This window comes from Carassius auratus, unplaced genomic scaffold (assembly GCF_003368295.1).
Source record: "Carassius auratus strain Wakin unplaced genomic scaffold, ASM336829v1 scaf_tig00034518, whole genome shotgun sequence".
Taxonomy (NCBI): Eukaryota; Metazoa; Chordata; class Actinopteri; order Cypriniformes; family Cyprinidae; genus Carassius; species Carassius auratus.
The window spans coordinates 87,393-107,238 of NW_020526156.1; the positions used below are offsets into that span (position 1 = coordinate 87,393).

The 19,846-nt window shown below is 33.6% G+C and overlaps 1 pseudogene; it reads left to right on the forward strand.

Moving 5' to 3' along the window:
• Window positions 1–1,947: 1,947 nt before the first annotated feature.
• Window positions 1,948–3,757, forward strand: LOC113081519 (thyroxine 5-deiodinase-like; annotated as a pseudogene).
• Window positions 3,758–19,846: the final 16,089 nt, after the last annotated feature.

The window sequence follows — 19,846 nt, forward strand, 5'->3', positions numbered from 1 at the left end:
TCTCTCTCTTGAATTCACCACAGCAATTTCAATAAGAAGAATGTTTTGCATTAACAAGCATGCCCTGTATTAAACCCACCAATGCATTGAAAAAAAACTCTAACCTCTATCTCAGCATCTAACTGTGTCTTTTTCATGTTTGCAAGATACATGTCTTGACAGGATGCATTTAAACTACTAATGCATAAAAAAATTCAACAGTCATGCCAAACAATCCAACATCTGTCAGCTTCGAGCAGCATTTGACACCATGCATTACAAGCGCTGATGCATTCAGAAGTGGAGCTGTCAAATAATCAAACAAGGAAGTATATTGTTGTTTCTTTGCTTGACTCCAATTTCCCTCCATATTCACTGAGAAATTTCATGAAGCATTTCCTGACTTGATTCATTAAAACCACCAATGCATTAAAATGAGCTGTTCATCAGACAATCATTTAGTCTCAGCAGTAATCACTTTCTTGACTTCACCACAGAAGATTTAATAAGCACATTTTGCATTAAGATGCATGTCATGCATCAAAACCACAATGCATTAAAAAATGCAACCATCTTTACATCTCATCATGCATTTCTCCATTTTTGAATAAGTAACTTAACATGTGATGGTATTCAGTAATATGTGATATATCACGATAACGAACATGCATGATATTATCATCACAGGTTCTTCAAAATACAGTGAATAATTATTTACTATAAATTATTCCGATTTTTTAAATGCATTATAGAGTACTTTACCCATCAATTGCTTAAAATGCACAACAGTGCTGTATGTTGCATCAAAGAAGCAAAAACCCTGCAAACAAAGCAGCTGTGCTACATTCTGAAATGTATAAATGAAAAAGATAAACCTTAAAGTCTTAGTCTTAAATACTTAGACTTAGGCAAAATTGGATGATTAGTTGAAATAAACTGCCAATGAAAAATTATTCTAAAGCATTTATTAATCCTATTATTATAATCATGTTATCAAAGCTTAATTCTTATGCACTTGGATCTATTTGAAACATTTATTTAGACATTTTTGTGCATTACAAAATGGTTTTTTCCAATACCGCGATAATATCGTGATAAACGCTTCTGCAATTATCGCAACATGAAAATTTGATACGTTACAAGAAACACATCTTGACATGAAGTTAAACCACCAGTGCATAAACAACAAACAGCCTAACATCTAGCCAATCTCAGCAGCTCTCAATGTCACCACTGCGCTTTAATGAGAAACATGTCCTGACCGGGATGCATTTAAACCACCCATGCACTAACAAATGCAACTGCCATGTCAAAACAACTAACATCTGTCTCTGCATCTCTCTTTCTTTACTTCACGACAAGATTAATAAGAAAAAAAAACACTTGCATTAAGAAGCATTAAAACCACCAATGCATAAAATATGCAACGATCTAACATCGATGACAGCAGAAATATTTTATGTGCTGCATGAAAAATGTCAAACAATCTAATATCTCTCTTTGGACAGTTTAATAAGCCTGTCTTGCATCAAGAAGCATGTCGTGCATTAAAACCACCAATGCATCGTTCATGTCAAACATATCGTCTTTATTCACCATTTGAATATGAAACATGTCTCGACGTGACGCAATGTAACCCTACAAATGCATTAAAATAATGCAAGTGTCATGTCAGATGTGGATCTCATCAACGCATCTTTCTGGAGTTCATGCCCTGACACGAAGCGCGGGTTAAGAACGCAACACCTCTGTCAGCATCTAGTGTTCGGCAAGAGGATTTTTTTCTTCCTGCGATGCATTACAAGCACCGATGCATTCCAAAGTGGAGCTGTCAAGCCATCTCTCTCTCTCTCTCTCTCCTCCAGACGGGAGAGTTGACGGGAGGTAATCCCCTCCATGTGAGGAGGCGGCACGGGTGTGGAGGCGTGTTGTTTTTCATTCAAATCCTTACTAGTCCTATAAAAAGCGGGACTCGGAGCTCGGAAGAAAAGAGAGAGCGAGAGAGAGAGAGAGAGAGAGAGAGCGCGCGCGCACGCAGAACGACACGGCTGTATCTGTACCTGTCCGGATGGGGATGGAGATGCTGCACGGATCCGCAGGTGTCCAAACGGCGCTGAAAAACGCCGCCGTGTGTCTGATGCTGCTCCCGCGCTTCCTGCTCGCCGCCGTGATGCTGCTGTTCCTGGATTTCCTGTGCATCCGGAGGAAGGTGCTCACGAAGATGCGCGAGAGCGACCTGAGCCCCGACGACCCTCCGCTCTGCGTGTCAGACTCCAACAAGATGTTCACGCTCGAGTCGCTGCGCGCGGTGTGGTACGGACACAAGCTGGACTTCTTCAAGACGGCGCGTCTGGGCGGCGCGGCGCCCAACACCGAGGTGGTCCCGCTGGACAGCGCGTCGCGGAGAGGCGCGCAGCGGATCCTGGACTACGCCCGCGGGAGGAGACCCCTGATCCTCAACTTCGGGAGCTGCTCCTGACCGCCGTTCATGACGCGCCTCGCGGCGTTCCAGCGCGTCGCGCGGCAGTACGCGGACATCGCGGACTCGCTGCTGGTGTACATCGAGGAAGCGCATCCTTCAGACGGCTGGGTGAGTTCCGACGCGCCGTACCAGATCCCCCGGCACCGCTGCCTGGAGGACAGACTCCGCGCCGCGCAGCTCATGAACCGCGAGGCACCGGAGAGCGCCGTGGTCGTGGACACCATGGAGAACTCCTCGAACTCGGCGTACGGCGCTTATTTCGAGCGCCTCTACATACTGAAGGACGACAAGGTCGTGTATCAAGGCGGCAGGGGACCGGAAGGCTACCGGATCTCGGAGCTCAGAGACTGGCTCGAGCGCTACCGGAGCGATCTGGAAGCTTCTAAAGCGGCGACGGTGGTCCACGTTTAATTAAAGACGGATGGATGTGTTCCTTCCCTCGGCCCGTTGTCCTCGAGTCATTGCGTTCCGTCATCGCTTCTACGGATCCGTGCGTTTCAGTCTGCGCTCTTTCAAACAGCGCTTTTTAAGCTACATTGCGCTCTTTTGGAGAAGGTCTCGATGCAGTGAACATGCACTGAGCCGGGCTTTTCACCCGGGGGTCCGTGCACGGTAAAAGCGCTTTCCCAGGTAACCTGAAAATGACAATCGGTTACACCAACGACAGCTTTTAAGGGTTGCACATTCACTTTTCTACAGTGTGGACCCCTGGGGGCCCGTGAAGGTACTCCAGGAGAGAACATTTTACACATTGACATTAGGTTCACACGGATGTGTTTTAGACTGAAGTCATCAGCTGTGCTCAAAACCCAGTGGCTGTCTGTGCACTTCTCTCTTGGTTGCACTAGAATAGATGCTAAAAGATGCTCTTTGGAAATTAAAAAGCAGTTCTTGATGTTTCCGATTCATGTAAAAATATTCCATCCGAACCACTAGGAGAGAAGAAATGCTGCTTAAACCATTCGAAACACGAACTAATGATCTTACAGCGTAGTTAAGATTGTTTTAAAGTTTCTGTACTGTATCTGTAAATGTTGAAAACACTTGAGCTGGAGCTTTGATACGTTCACCTGCTCATATCAAACATGCATTTTGTGTATCTCAGGTGCATCTGATTTCCACTAGGTTTTGAACACAGCCGTCGAATCGGTGTCTTCAGCTGCTGCTACGGTCAACCGCAACACTGCAAACGCTGGGGTTTAGTTTCATGCATACAGTGATCTAGACAGATGTTTATGTGGTCAGTGACCACAGCTGTTGTGCTTCATCTCTGTTCTTCAGGCCGACCGGTTTCAACGTCAATCCAACCTGGCATTTTATTTGAGATATTGCAGAAACGGTATATCTATCTATCTGAAACATATCCTGTTTTATTTTTGTATGGTGTTTTTCCCTTGTGAGTGCATGTGTGCGGCCAGGAGGCCGTTTCATTGTACTCTGGAGTTATTGTGAAGATCGGTTTTTAAAAGGATTTTAACCAGAAAACCGATACTGATGTAATTTGACACTAGAGTACAGGACAGAGAAATGGCCTCCAGACGTATTGCCAAATGGTGTTTTGTAAATGGTGTATATTTTATTGAACACTTTTTTAAAATAAATGGTAGAGCACCCTCGAAATCGATTTTATCTGTAATTTCTAGGAGAGTCAGTGATGATTAATACATTCCTGGCAGACAAATAATTGATGCATTTTATTGACATGCAAGATAAACCATGCACTTTCTGTGGCAGAATTCAGTCTTGGCTTTTCAAACTATAATATTTTGGTTTATTTTAACATGCAAGACACACACGATCTCTCGTATTCCCTCTCATTATGTTTATAGGGCTGTTAAAGCAAAACTTGCATCAGGAAATTTTGAGCTTATGTTTTTAAAACGTAATTAAAAATACACATTTTAATATTTAATTTGAAAAAGCAAACACACCATCAATGAATTAGTGCTAATGATCACTACTACAATTGCTGTCCTTTAGAAAAAAATAAATAAAAAATTATATATATATATAATTTTTAATTTATATATATATATATATATATATATATATATATATATATATATATATATATATATATATATATATATATATATATATATATTAAATAATAGTATAATGTTAAATCTTTACAAATAAATGAATAAATAAATAAACAGAGCACCATTTAAAAGTGTTTTATTATATTTACAGGGCTGTAACAGCAAAAACTTTTTAGCTTCTATATATTAGGAAATGTTGAGATTTTTTAATGCATATTTTAAAATTTTGCATTTAAATGCGCAAATGCATATTTTATTTATTTATTTATTTATAAACAGCCAACTATGCATTAATACGAGGTATCTCTTTTTTAAATATAAATATTTTAAATAAATGATGTGATAATACATTTCTTATTAAGTAAATGATAGAGCATCCTCTAAATCGAGGTTATCTGTAATGTCTTAGACCTGAAATGTAAAAAATTAACAGTTATGTGATATACACCATAATTAATACATTAATGCAGACAAATAATTGATTTATTTAATTGACATTCAAGAAAAATGTACTATAAACTATACAATCTTGTTTTTCTTTTGACATGTAAAACATTAATTATCCCTCGTGGCTATTTTAATTTCAAGCTTATATTTCTAAAAAGCAATAAAAAAAAAGCACATTTTAAAATTTGATTTAAGAAAGCAAACACAATATCCATAATTATTGGTGTTTGTTAAGCGAGGCATCATTGATAATATCAGCTTATTTTTAATACAGTAATATTTAAAATAAATAAAAAGTATAATATTAACTTGTTTTAAAATAAATGCGAAAGCATCCTTTAAATCAGTTTTAGTCTTAATTTCTAGGAGAGATGGACGCCTCAGATGGACCTGAAATGTAATCATGTCAGATAGGACATAATAAATAAATAACAGATACAATTTACTGAAATGCAATATGCATTAAGATAAATCATGCATATTTTTTTGTGGCAGTAAGAACATTTAGTATTACCTTTTTCCTTTACATGACAAATGTACATTATCTCTCATATTTCCTTTTATCATGTCTACAGAGCTGTAAAAGCAAACATTTTGGCTTCTGCATCAACCAGTTTTGATTTGAAGCTTATATTTTTTCAAATGTAATAAAAAATGCTTTTTTTTTATTCATTTTCAAGAAGCAATCACGTTATCCATAATTAGTGGTGTTTGTTTGGTTAAAATCAGTATGATGCACAACACTGAGTGGATTATTGCAACCAAAGACAACAAGTATTCATATTCATAACAAATATGAATGCATACGCTTCATATGCATCAGAATTTAACATGTATATAATAATAAAAACTTTTTTTCCCCCTAAAGAACTAAAATACCCTTTTTTTATTAGAAGTCCTGGAATTAACCTGAATAAACTGAATTTCAGAAAATTCTGAAAACTGAAAGATTCTGAAACTGAATATTTTTTAATTTGTGAAAGAAGGCTGATGTTGAGCACAAAATACAGTAAAATTTATGAAACGTCATTACAATGTAAAACAGCTGTTTTCTGTGTTAAAAGAACTTTTCACTAATTTAAAGCTTGCTTGATGAATAAAAGCATTAATATTGTTCTGTAAAAGATCTTTTCAGCAGTTTCAACACTGATAATAAAAATCAGAATATTAGAATGAATTCTGAAGAATCATGTGACATTCAGATCACGTGAAAATTCAGCTTTGATCACAGAAATAAATTACATTTTAACAGATACTCACAGAGAACATTGTTATTTTAAATTTTTATAATATTTCACAATTTTACTGTATTCTTCATCAGATAAGTCTAGCAGAAGAGACTCTTTCAGAAACATCTTGATGTTTCCAAACTTTTGAGCACCTTCAATCTCTAAATTATAGTCTACTAAATTATATAGAAAAATTTATTCTGAACTTTCAAAATATAATGCATTTAACATAATTGCATGATTAGTTGTGGAATATTTATTATTATTTTAACATTTTATGACTATTGCATTTCGACAAAAATCTTTTTAACGATTATGATTTGAAAGGTAATTCAATTCAGAATTTGGGGGAAAAACTGTTTTAGCAGGAGGATGATAATTACTAAATTTTCCTAATAAAATTACATTTTAATGATTATTTGTGGAATACATAATTATAATTATTATTTATATATTTGTAAAAAATCTGCGTAGAAATAAATATAACTCATTGATTGAAAAACAAATGTTTTCTTGTGCATGTGTGTGTAAATATATATATGTAATATAATATGAATTATTTTTATATATAAATATTTAAAAAATAAACCCTGATATGTCAGTGTGAACTCAAATATTTCTCATTAAATTCTTCCAGTATCGATTAATCATTAACTATCAATTACTATTCACATTTATTTTATAAGTTTTGATTATTATCATCATTTTCTTTTATTTTTCCTACAAATCAGCTTCAATTGAGTCTCCTCCTGAGCTATGAAGTGTCATAATTTTTTATTATGGTTGTAAAAGTCAACAATACAACTAGAGTAGTAGAACTGGATGAAGGGCGTGAAAACAAATGTAAGATTTTTTTCTTTCTCTTCTGGTTACCTTTTAAAAAAAATTTTTTAGTTTGCATCTGATCTCAAGTGGTGGAGTCTCTGGAGTCCTGCTGGAATATCTGCTAAGAAGCTTGTCCTATTGGGCATTAAGCGTGTTTATTAACATATCTCCTTAACGAGCTAAATTACTTTTATGCTCGCTTCAACAGCGACAGCAAGGAGACGGCCACCAAAATTACACACTCATCAGACCACCAACCTCTCAAACTCACCTCCACAGATGTCCACACTGCACTGAGCCGGATCAACGCACGCAAGGCTGCTGGCCCGGATGGCATCCCTGGACGTGTGCTTAGGGCATGTGCAGAGCAGCTTGCAGGGGTCTTCACAGACATTTTCAACATGTCCCTCATCCAAGCAACTGTGCCTACATGTTTTAAGTCCACATCCATTGTGCCAGTACCGAAAACACTCCTCCCCAACGTGCCTCAATGACTATCGCCCCGTAGCACTCACACCCATCATTATGAAGTGCTTCGAGCGACTGGTCCTAGCACACCTCAAAGACTGCCTCCCACCCACAATGGACCCACACCAATTTGCCTACCGCAATTCGCCTACCGCCACGCCCACTTCACCACCATCACACTTAACACCGGCGTACCACAGGGCTGTGTGCTGAGCCCATTCCTCTACTCCCTTTACACCCACGACTGCAAGCATGTGCATGGATCCAACTCCATCATTAAGTTTGCAGATGACACCACAGTCTTTGGCCTCATCAGTGACAACGATGAGACTGCCTACAGGGAAGAGGTACAGCACCTGGCCACATGGTGCGCTGACAATAACCTGCTCCTTAACACCAATAAGACCAAGGAGCTCATTGTGGACTTCGGGAAGAAGAAAGGAAGCACGCATGACCCCACATTAACGGGATGGTTGCTGAACGTGTCTCCAGCTTAAAGTTCCTGGGAATCACCATCTCGGAGGAACTGTTCTGGGCCACAAACACCTCCAGCCTGGTCAAGAAGGCTCACCAGCACCTTTTCTTCTTCAGGACACGTCTTCATTCATCCTGGTGAACTTCTACCGGTGTGCAATTGAGAGCATCCTGACCAGTTGCATCACAGTATGGTATGAGAACTGCTCAGTGGCTGACTTATAGTTATTGTACATATTATAGACCTTGTATATTTTGTACTTACTGCTTATTGCACTTCTGGTTAGATGCTAACTGCATTTCGTTGCCTTGTACCTACATGTGCAGTGACAATAAAGTTGAATCTAATCTAATCTAATATTAGTTTAAGTGAGATAAAGATAAGTGCTCAGGTTTGTTTTCTCTTGAAGCTTGTTTGAGAGTCTGTATTTTCTGTACTATTCTTGATAAAAGGAAGTGAATCAGAGGTTTCATTTGGAAATCAATAATAACAACAACAACAGAAGAGGTATATAAGGAGGTAAAAATATAATGCACTTGCCTACTTTTTCAGCAACTTTGCTTCTGGAAGATTTTTCCTAAACATCGTCTCCACAGGGATTAAAAAATAAATAAATAAATAACCTAAATCAACAAACGCACAAATAAATTATAACATTTAAAAATAAATAATGACTAAACAAATGAAGAAAAAATGGTGCAATATATAATACAATTGAAAAGATGGGAATAATTATGAATTTTTATGATTTAAGTCTCTTCTATTCAACAAGAAGGCATTTATTTGATCAAAAATACAGTAAAAATCATGAAAATGTATTACAATTTAAATCAGCTGTTTTCTGTGTGAATCTCTGTTAAAGTGTAATTTATTTCTGCACAGCTGTATTTTCAGCATCATTACTCCAGTCTTCAGTGTCACATGATCTTCAGAAATCATGAAAATATGATGATTTAAATGGGGAGTCATCTCATTTATCACCAGTAAAATATGGAGTGCCACAAGGATCCGTCCTAGGTCCTTATGTGGTTATGAAAACTAACTAATAAAATAATTAAGTCAGGGTTTACATGCTATTATAAAAAATCTCTGTGGAGAAAATTAATGGGATTTTTACTTACTAAACTGAACTGACACAATGTCTGTAAACTCAAGAAGTCTGAAGTATGCATCAATGATCCTGTTATTGTTAGTTTCATCACTGAAATAATAAGTTTCATGTAAAGCACAATAGAAATAAATTCTGCCTCTGTAACAGATCTGGGGTGAACCCTGAAAACACCTACGCAGTTATTAACCACAACCTTTTCATATCTGATAACTGCTATCGTAGTTCTGCTATGACTAGGTTTTGACCCTGTAAATGATAAATGTGGATCAGAAAGTTCATAAAGTCTCAGAGCTGATAGAAACGGCTGAAGCGTCTGTCTATCGCTGCAGCTCCTGTAGAAGAGACACAATATGAATTATTATGATAAAAGGTCAACAGATTAAAAAGAAATGTCAGCGCTCAGGAGGCCTAAGACACTTTAAACTCACTTCTGATTGTGATGCGGGTTTTTCCAGTTGACTGATTGTGAGTGTGTGGAAGAGAGAACCAAAAGCAAGGTATTTTAAATAATTTCAATTTTTTTTTTATAATTGAGGAATTGTATATAATATACAGTGCACAACTTATCAAAAGTTTAGAATAATATAAAAAAAATCAGGTTTTTGAAAGAAGTATGTTCCACTCACCAGTACTTAATTTGTTTTATTAAAAATACAGTAAAAATTGTAAAAAAAAAATAAAAAAAAAAAGATGTAAAACCGCTGTTTTCTGTGTGGATCTGTGTTAAAGTGTAATTTATTTCTGTGATGTGCAGCTGTATTTTCAGCATCATTCCTCCAGTCTTCAGGGTCACATGATCAGCACAGTTGTGCTGATGAATAATTGTGTGGAAATTTTTCAGAATTCACACAGGAATAGAAAGAACAGCATTTCTTTCTTGCAACATAAATGTCTTTCCTCTCACTTTCAATCAATTTAATGAGAAAACGTATTAATTTCTTAATTTCTTATATATATATATATATACATACATATATATATATATATATATATATATATATATATATATATATATATATATATATATATATATATATATATATATATATATATATATATATATATATATATAGTATTTAAAGCAAATAAAAAAATGCATTACAATATTTGAAGGCTTATCTGTCATGTGTTTTAATGCATTATACTCTATAAGTAAAGTGTTATGAAACTTGCTTTAACTTAATAAAAAGAACATTGCAGTAATTTTTACTGTCACTTTTGGTCAATGCATCATTGATTAAATAGTTAAATGTTCTTAAAATCAGTGATGGATGAAATGATAGCTTGCAGTGGCATATGAGTTGACTATCAAGAGCTAAATTGGTTTCTCATGATGTTTAGTTGATCTCACTCGCTTTTTATGCATCAAACTAATGCTGTGATTGGTGATGAGTGAGATGTAAGGATCATTCCTGTGTCCTGTTCAACAGAGAAGATGATTATGAATATGTTCTGTTAGAGAATCTTAATTTATGGGCTGTAAACCAAAGGAAGTTGTACAGAAGTCAAATAATCAAATATTTCTACTTCGCAGTTTTAAATTTAATTTTTACTTTTTTTTTTTAATTTGGCAACAATTTCTGAGTTTAAACTGTTATATGTGTGTTTAAGCACTGTATTAATATAAACTTTTCAAACTTCTAAACAAAATAGATTTTCTTTTTGGAATTTACAGTATTTCCAATTTCTGAGTTAAAATTGTTTCTATAGCAATTTTTTTATGTGTATCAAATTTCACAATTACAGTTATCATTAATAACACAAGTAACAATTAAATAGACATTATATTTTAGTATAAAAGTGTAAAAACTGAAATAATATGCTAAAATAATGTGTTATTTAAAACTTGAGAATTTTTGAGTACATTTTGCATAAAAATAATTATAATCTTTCTACTTCAAAATTTTACATTTAAATAATTTCTTTGAAATTAACTGTAAAATTCACTGAAGATTAAATAATACATTTTTTTCTTCAATGTAGTTATACACTGTTAAAAAAACCTCATGTTTAATTTGTTACTTGCTGTTTCTTTTAAATGAATTGGGAAATATTCTAGCAATGTTGAAATTGATTTCTAAACCAATATTTGTTTAAGGCATTCATACAGTAAAAATATTTCACAATATTACTGCTTTACTGTATTTCTGATCAAATAAATGCAGGTTTGGTGAGCAAAAGTAAAAAAAATAAATAAAACATGACAAATCGTATAAAATTTTAAATGGAAGTGTAAATCCTTTAACAGTTAAATGTCTAAGTGTAAAATGTTTTCGCACTACATTGGGAATTTTTGTAATGTAAAAATGATTTCCCAAAATTGTAAAAATAGTCAAGATAGTAGTAAGACTGGCGTTCATCACACCATAGATAATGATATATTCCTAATATTTGTGGTCATTTCACTTCCAAACAAACAAGCATTGACTGTATAAAAAAAAAAAAAAACTCAAAGTAAATGTTTACAGTACTTTGAATAAATTCATACATTTTTGTGTAAAAGTAAAAAACATTCTCGTTACGTGAAATCAAAATTTTAATAAACACAACTGGAACAATTTAAAAACATAATTTACAATATATATATATATATAAAATATGTATTATTTCAAAACTTAAAAAAAAAAAAATAGGCCTCAGCATGTTCGGTCAGGGCACACCCACTCCACCACCATCACACTGGCGTACCACAGGGCTGTGTGCTGAGCCCATTCCTCTACTCCCTTTACACCCACGACTGCAAGCCTGTGCATGGATCCAACTCCATCATTAAGTTTGCAGATGACACCACGGTGATTGGCCTCATCACAGACATGTATATATGTATATATCATTTTGATAAGGTTTTCCAGAGAGCAGTATAATAAAAGATTTAATATATCTCAATTAGTGCATTACATTTGATGTTTCTGAGTGTATATGCAAAAATAAATACAAATAAAATGAAAATTAAATATAATGTAAAACTTGGGGAAGTCGTGGCCTAATGGTTAGAGAGTCGGACTCCCAATCGAAGGGGTTGTGAGTTCTAGTCTCGGGCCGGACGGAATTGTGGGTGGGGGTAGTGCATGAACTCCTCTCTCTCCACCTTCAATACCATGACTTAGGTGCCCTTGAGCAAGGCACTGAACCCCCAACTGCTCCCCGGGCGCCGCAGGATAAATGGCTGCCCACTGCTCCGGGTGTGTGTTCACAGTGTGTGTGTGTGTGTTCACTGCTCTGTGTGTGTGCATTTCGGATGGGTTAAATGCAGAGCACAAATTCTGAGTATGGGTCACCATACTTGGCTGAATGTCACTTCACTTCACTTCACTTCACTTTGATAAATTGAAAATTACTTTGAATTATTTGTGAAATTTATATTAAAATTAAACACAAGTAAAATGAAAAAAAAAATACACTAAAACTTCAAGACATGATAAATTGAAACTTTTCATGCTTTTATGAAATTTATACTGAAATGAAGCACATATCAAATACATGTTAAATATACAGTTAACCACAAGCGTGACAGATTGAAATTTCTAAACTTCTAAACTTTTTAGTGCACTAGATTAAAGTCCCACGCAGGATGTATAATATAACATGCAAAGTCTAATAATGTAAACAACATTGTTCTGAACAAATATTTAAAGAAATTTTAAGCTTGCACCTTTTTTAACATTTACAGTTATGCTTTTTCTGGATGACTCACCTCTGAGGAGTTTATCAGAAAGATATCTAATTTTTAGACAACGTTACAAAGAAAGATGCTTTCATAAAATCTGAAAATGTTCTCCCTAAGGGTTCTAAACTGTGTGTGTCCAACTAAAACTCTGTCTTGCTGCCTGTGGAGCCAAAGGAAAGAGAAGAAAGCAAGCTTCCTGTTTTGGGGAGAGAGAAATAGACACGTAATCCCACTCGGACCGCTCTGCTCTGACATCTGCATCCCGCGTTACCATGGGAACCACGTTGCTATGACATCAATCTATTTGTGTCACCATAGAGACACGGAGCATCTGTGTTAAAAACGAACGATGCACCTCTCGCTTCTACAACAGATCTCTTTATCAACCGTTGATTAGTTATGGGTCATTTTGAATTTGCATTTTTATTGCCGATCTTGATTTAAAGCATGCTACTTGATGATAAAACTGGGATTGAGAAACTGCTCCTTACATATGGAATAAGGACAAGACGTACTATTAGTAAATTTAAGAATTTTTTTTGTTGTTGTTGTTGAAAAAAGTCTATTCTGCTCACCAAGGTTGTGTTTATTTAATCAAAAATAAAGTAATTTTTTTTACAAATATTATTATAATTTAAAACAGCTGTTTTCTGTGTGAATCTCTGTTAAAATGTAATTTATTTCTGTGATGTGCAGCTGTATATTCAGCATCATTCCTCCAGTCTTCAGTGTCACATGATCTTCAGAAATCATGAAAATATGATGATTTAAATGGGGAGTCATCTCATTTATCACCAGTAAAATATGGAGTGCCACAAGGATCCGTCCTAGGTCCCCTTCTATTTTCAATGTACATGTTGCCCCTTGGTAATATTATTTAAAAAAAAAAACGGAATTAGCTTCCACTGTTATGCTGATGATACTCAGCTATATATCTCAACGAGACCAGATGAAATTTCTAAATTATCTAAGCTAACAGAGTGAGTTAAAAATGTAAAAAATTGGATGACAAATAATTTTCTCCTATTAAATTCGGATAAGACAGAGATATTAATTATTGGACCAAAAAACACTACACAGAATCTTGTAGATTACAATCTGCAACTAGACGGATGTACTGTTACTTCCTCTACAGTCAGAAATCTGGGTGTTATATTAGACAGCAACTTGTCTTTTGAAAACCATATTTCCCATGTTACAAAAACAGCATTCTTCCATCTTAGAAACATTGCCAAGCTACGAAACATGTTATCTGTTTCTGATGCAGAAAAGCTAGTTCATGCATTCATGACCTCTATATCTGATAACAGCATTTATTTGAAATAGAAATCTTTTGTAACATTATAAATGTCTTTACCGTCACTTCTGATCAATTTAATGCATCCTTAATGAATAAAACTACAATTTTTTTTTTAATATCCACAAAAATATCAAGCACCAAAAACCTTTTCAGCATTTAAAATTTCTGAAAGATCATGTGACACCGAAGACTGCTGAAAATTCAGCTTTGATCACAGAAATAAATTACATTTTATTATATATCCACATAGAAAATACTTATCAGAAATTTTAATAATATTACACAATTTTTACTGTATTTTCAATTAAATGAATGCAGCCCTGTTGAGCAGAAGAGTAAAAAAAATAATCATAATTATTTCTAACCTTTCACAGGTACTGTATAATTTTAGCATCTTCTGCCATAAGCTGTTATGAAACTTCAATGCATTATTTTTTAAAGAATTTATTACATTTAATTAACTCAATTTAAGCTGGCAAAGCTTGTGATAGCAGAAATGTGTGCAAGTTTTCTGCATCTCTCATAGATTTTCAAGCGACCTCGAAACATCCTGCAGATCTGAACTAGTCTCTGATTCCGAGCTCTTTTGCATCAGATATTCAGAGTTATGTAAAGTCCTACATTTGCAGCGTCAGATGTTACTGGGTTTCCCTCTGGGAGCTCTTCAGCATCTATTCAAAGACTCCACCAGGAATGAAGCAGCTCTTCTAATGCAAGCAGCGTGATGCTCATGATTGAGACGGAGCTGGCAGCTCTTCCCGAATCCTCCCACATGCCCCAGAGGTTGCTTTGCATAACTGTGACGCATTTCCGTCGGGAGCCGGCCGGGGATCCTGCAGAGGTGGACGATCCTGGGAGAGTTTACGCTGCAGCATGTTGTAGCCCAGCGTGATCTCCCGGATATCTCACGGCTTTAATACGCAGAGAAAATCTGCTTATTTCCTCTGCTGACCCCGGCGTGACCCCTCGGCCATGTGTTTGATTTCCGCCCATCTGCAGCAGCGATTAACGGACTTCCGGCATACGAAGCCGTGAGCAGCCTGACCTGTGTCCAGGGCTTTTTCTGTGCACAGCTGATGAAACCCTGTCCTGAGATGACCAACGGCTGCCACCTGAACAACATGCACAACACCTTTCCTGAATAAATAATAATTATGTTTATTTTATTCTTTCTTTTTTTTTTTTACTGACAGCAAAAAAATTTATTATTATTTTTCATGTTTTGGTAAATTAAATGAACACATTTTAAGATTTTTTTTTTTTTTTAATTGATTGATATATTGAAATTGAAAATATATTTAGTTTAACCTGCCTATAAATATTAAGTAATGATATATAATTATATGACCACATATTTTTATGATCATTTTATGTATTTTAAAGCAGGCTGTAAATATATGTTCAGTAAACAGTTCTAAATAATATATATATATATATATATATATATATATATATATATATATATATATATATATATATATATATATATATATATATATATATATATATATATATATATATATATATATATATATATACACGTATAAACGTAAAACTAAAACATTTATTTTTTGCAAAAAATATATTTTATAATATATTTTGAATATATATATATTTTCAAAATATATTATAAAATGTATTTTTTGCAAAAAATAAATGTTTTAGTTTTTATATGAACACATAATTTAATGCATATTTTAGACATATTTATACTTAACCATATACAGTATATATACATATATATACATAAAATCTTTAAATTGAAAATATATTTAGTATAAATCTGTCAAAATATATTATAAAATGTATCTATTTTCACCAAATTTCAATTTAATCCTACCTATTGTTTTATGATTTATAATCATTATGCATTTCTTTACCAAAATGTATTAGACGCATACTGTAAATAACGTAAAAAAATACATATATTTATAAATAAATATTTCTATTTTCTTTGACATCATTATTATATGAAAACACATAATTACTAGAATGCCCAAATTGTTTTTAAAATATTCAGGTTACTATATTAATAAAAATATGTAATGAAATATAATAATATGTACAAGCAAACTCAACATGTTTGCCAATTATTATTTTTTTTTCTGAAATGTATATCTTTTTTTTTTTTTAAACAATAACCACAAAAAAAAAAAACTAATAATATAAATACGTACATTTATATAAATATATTTTGTATTATGTTTGGGCAACATATATATATATATATATAATTTTTTTATATTTTAAAAATGCATTTTGATTTTAAAATACCCCAAAAAATCATCAAATAATAAATGTTTTAAAATACTTATATATTTTGCAATATGTTTGGGTAACATAATTTTTACATTTTATTTTATTTAGGGTGTGTGTGTGTTTTAAAACACACTCAAAGAAAGATCAGAAGTACGTGTTTGTGCCATGTGAGATTCCTGGGAATAAATGTAAGGAGATGCTGCAGAAATCCGATGGATTGTGAGGGCACTGGAGGCTTCCTGAGGTTAACTTCATGTCCAGTAATCCAGCAGAACAGCGCAGAGCACGATTAGTTCGTATCTAACGTATTTGTGTGGTTGAGGATCAGTGGTTTTACAGAGTAAACCAGCTGTGAGCGCACGACTCACACTTCTTCATCAAGTTTACAGCTGCTTTATGTAACAAAACTTCAGAATGACTTAATAGTGCAGATTTAAATACAGGTTCCAAAATACACATACTGTTCAAAATGTATTATAAAATGTATTCCAGTGACAAAGTTTGAACACATTTTAGGATTTATGATCATTTTATGTATTTTCTGACAGTTTGCATATAAACACATTTCATTTTATATATATTATCAAATGTATTTTTAACAAAGCTTGTATATCAGCACATTTTAGGATTTATGATAAATACATTTTAACAAAATGTATTTGAAGCATGCTGTAAATATTCTGTAAAAAGTTCTAAATTAAAATATATTATTTCAAAATAATGCAGTAAAATGTATTTAGTTAGTATATGAACACACAATTTTATAATCATTATGTTATATTATATTATATTATATTATATTATATTATATTATATTATATTATATTATATTATATTAACAACATATTTGATGCATACTTTAAATATATATTCCACTAAAGTAATTTTAAAATGTCAATTAAAATATATATATATATGTAGATGATATAATATATTAAATATATGAATAAATGTTATTTGTATAAATTCTTTATGTCATATTAAAAAAAACTAAATTAACACACACACACACGCGCGCGCGCGCGCGCACACACACACGCTTAAACACACACGCGCACACACACACGCGCACACGCACGCACGCACGCGCACACACACACGCGCACGCACGCCCACGCACACACACACAAAATTATTATTAATGCCATGCGACGTTCCCGGGATAAAAATGAAAGACACACCTAGGACTGATTGCAATTCAGACATTTTTAAGTGTTGAAATACTGCATTTGTTTTCAAGCTGCAAGAAAAGCAGTGATGAAAATGAAAGAAACATAGCAAATCACTGAGGGATTTGTGTGTTGAGTCCCAGAAATAAAACAATAATTTGATGATTTCCTCACCTTCATGTGGGTTCAGACTCCACTGCAGCATGTGGAAGAATCTTCATGCAGTTCTTTTCCATACGAGGACAGTTCAAGCTGCAGGAAAGACAAAACATCTTCATACAAGCGCAGAAAAACATACAATTTGTGCACTATCCTAGGAAGCCACAATAATACTTTTTATACTCCATTAAGCAAATATTTGCTCTTGTTTCTATTAATTCAATTTAACATGAACCCCTCCATGTTTGCAAACAGCACATCAGAAGATTAGATGCATGCAACATTTATGGATGTAAGACCTTTTTAGGCCTAGATTTGTGAAAGAGCAATACTTTTAAAGACCCGGAGAAACCCTGCTGTGTAAATAAAGAATATCATTTAAATTTTTGGTTTCATAATTCTTGTAAAATTAAAATAAAGCTTGAAATTATGTGGCTGAATATTTTTCTTTGTTTGTTTGGCACTGACAATTATTTTTTGGGTTCCCCAACCCTTTAAGTCAACAATTGTTAAATAAACTTTTTTGATTATCTAATAAACCTTTTATCTACTAAAAGAATATTTTATGCATTTCAAAGGCTCTATTTTTAAGCATGTGCACAAGTAGCCGGTGCGTGCATCTAATCATTATTTGTTTACGAAAAAGAAGTCCTGAGAAAGTAACAGTGCATGACTTCCTGTTGGGATCGGTGTCACACATGATTTATTTATTCATCACAGATTTAGGAAGTGTATCACAAAGCAGATCCTCCTTCACTGCTGTTCTGTTCTCCTCCTGATGACTGGATTACTGATGAAGAGACAGCTGAGGCTTTAGTGCTTTTCTCATTCCTCATCTCACCTGATCCTGACCCAACTTCACCCCAGTAACATTCTCTATCCTTCACCCGCTCATATTCATCAACCTCCACCATGAAAGCACCACCAGAGATCAACACTGCAAAAAAAAAAAAAAGTTTATTTTCTTAGTATTTTTTGTCTTTTGGAAACATGTTTTCGAGATTCTTTTTTTTTAAGGGTAACTGTAACTTTTTCTCTCATTATTCTGACTTTTCTTCTCACAGTTCTTAAATTATATTTCACAACTATGACTTCTTTCTGGTGATTATGGGAAAGTCAGATGTGTGAGATGAGTCACAATTATCTTTTTTATTTGGTGGTGAAAAACTAAAATCTGAATTGCAAGATGTAAAATTAGAATTGCAACAAAATTCTGAATTGTAAGATGTAAAATTAGAATTGCAACAAAATTCTGAATTGCAAGATGTAAAATTAGAATTGCAACAAAATTCTGAATTGCAAGATGTAAAATTAGAATTGCAACAAAATTCTGAATTGCAAGATGTAAAATTAGAATTGCAACAAAATTCAGAATTGCAAGATGTAAAATTAGAATTGCAACAAAATTCTGAATTGCAAGATGTAAAATTAGAATTGCAACAAAATTCTGAATTGCAAGATGTAAAATTAGAATTGCAACAAAATTCTGAATTGCAAGATATAAAATTAGAATTGCAACAAAATTCTGAATTGCAATATGTAAAATTAGAATTTCAACAAAATTCTGAATTGCAAGATGTAAAATTAGAATTGCAACAAAATTCTGAATTGCAAGATAGAAAATTAGAATTGCAACAAAATTCTGAATTGCAAGATGTAAAATTAGAATTGCAACAAAATTCTGAATTGCAAGATGTAAAATTAGAATTGCAACAAAATTCTGAATTGCAAGATAGAAAATTAGAATTGCAACAAAATTCTGAATTGCAAGATAGAAAATTAGAATTGCAACAAAATTCTGAAGTGCAAGATATAAAATTAGAATTGCAACAAAATTCTGAAGTGCAAGATATAAAATTAGAATTGCAACAAAATTCTGAAGTGCAAGATAGAAAATTAGAATTGCAACAAAATTCTGAATTGCAAGATAGAAAATTAGAATTGCAACAAAATTCTGAAGTGCAAGATATAAAATTAGAATTTCAAGATATATAATCTGAATAACAATATATAAAATCAGAACTGTGAATCTAGAAAACAGAAAAATCTATATAAAATCAGAACTATGAGTTTAAGTCTGAATTGTGAGTGTAAACTCAGATTTCTGAGAAAAAAAAAGTCAGAACCGTGAGACTAAACACTCTTCTAAACAGCAAAAATATAAAATTGCAATAACAAGAAAGACAGAATTTGTTAGATAAAGTCACAAATACCTTTGTAATCTTTTTTTCTGT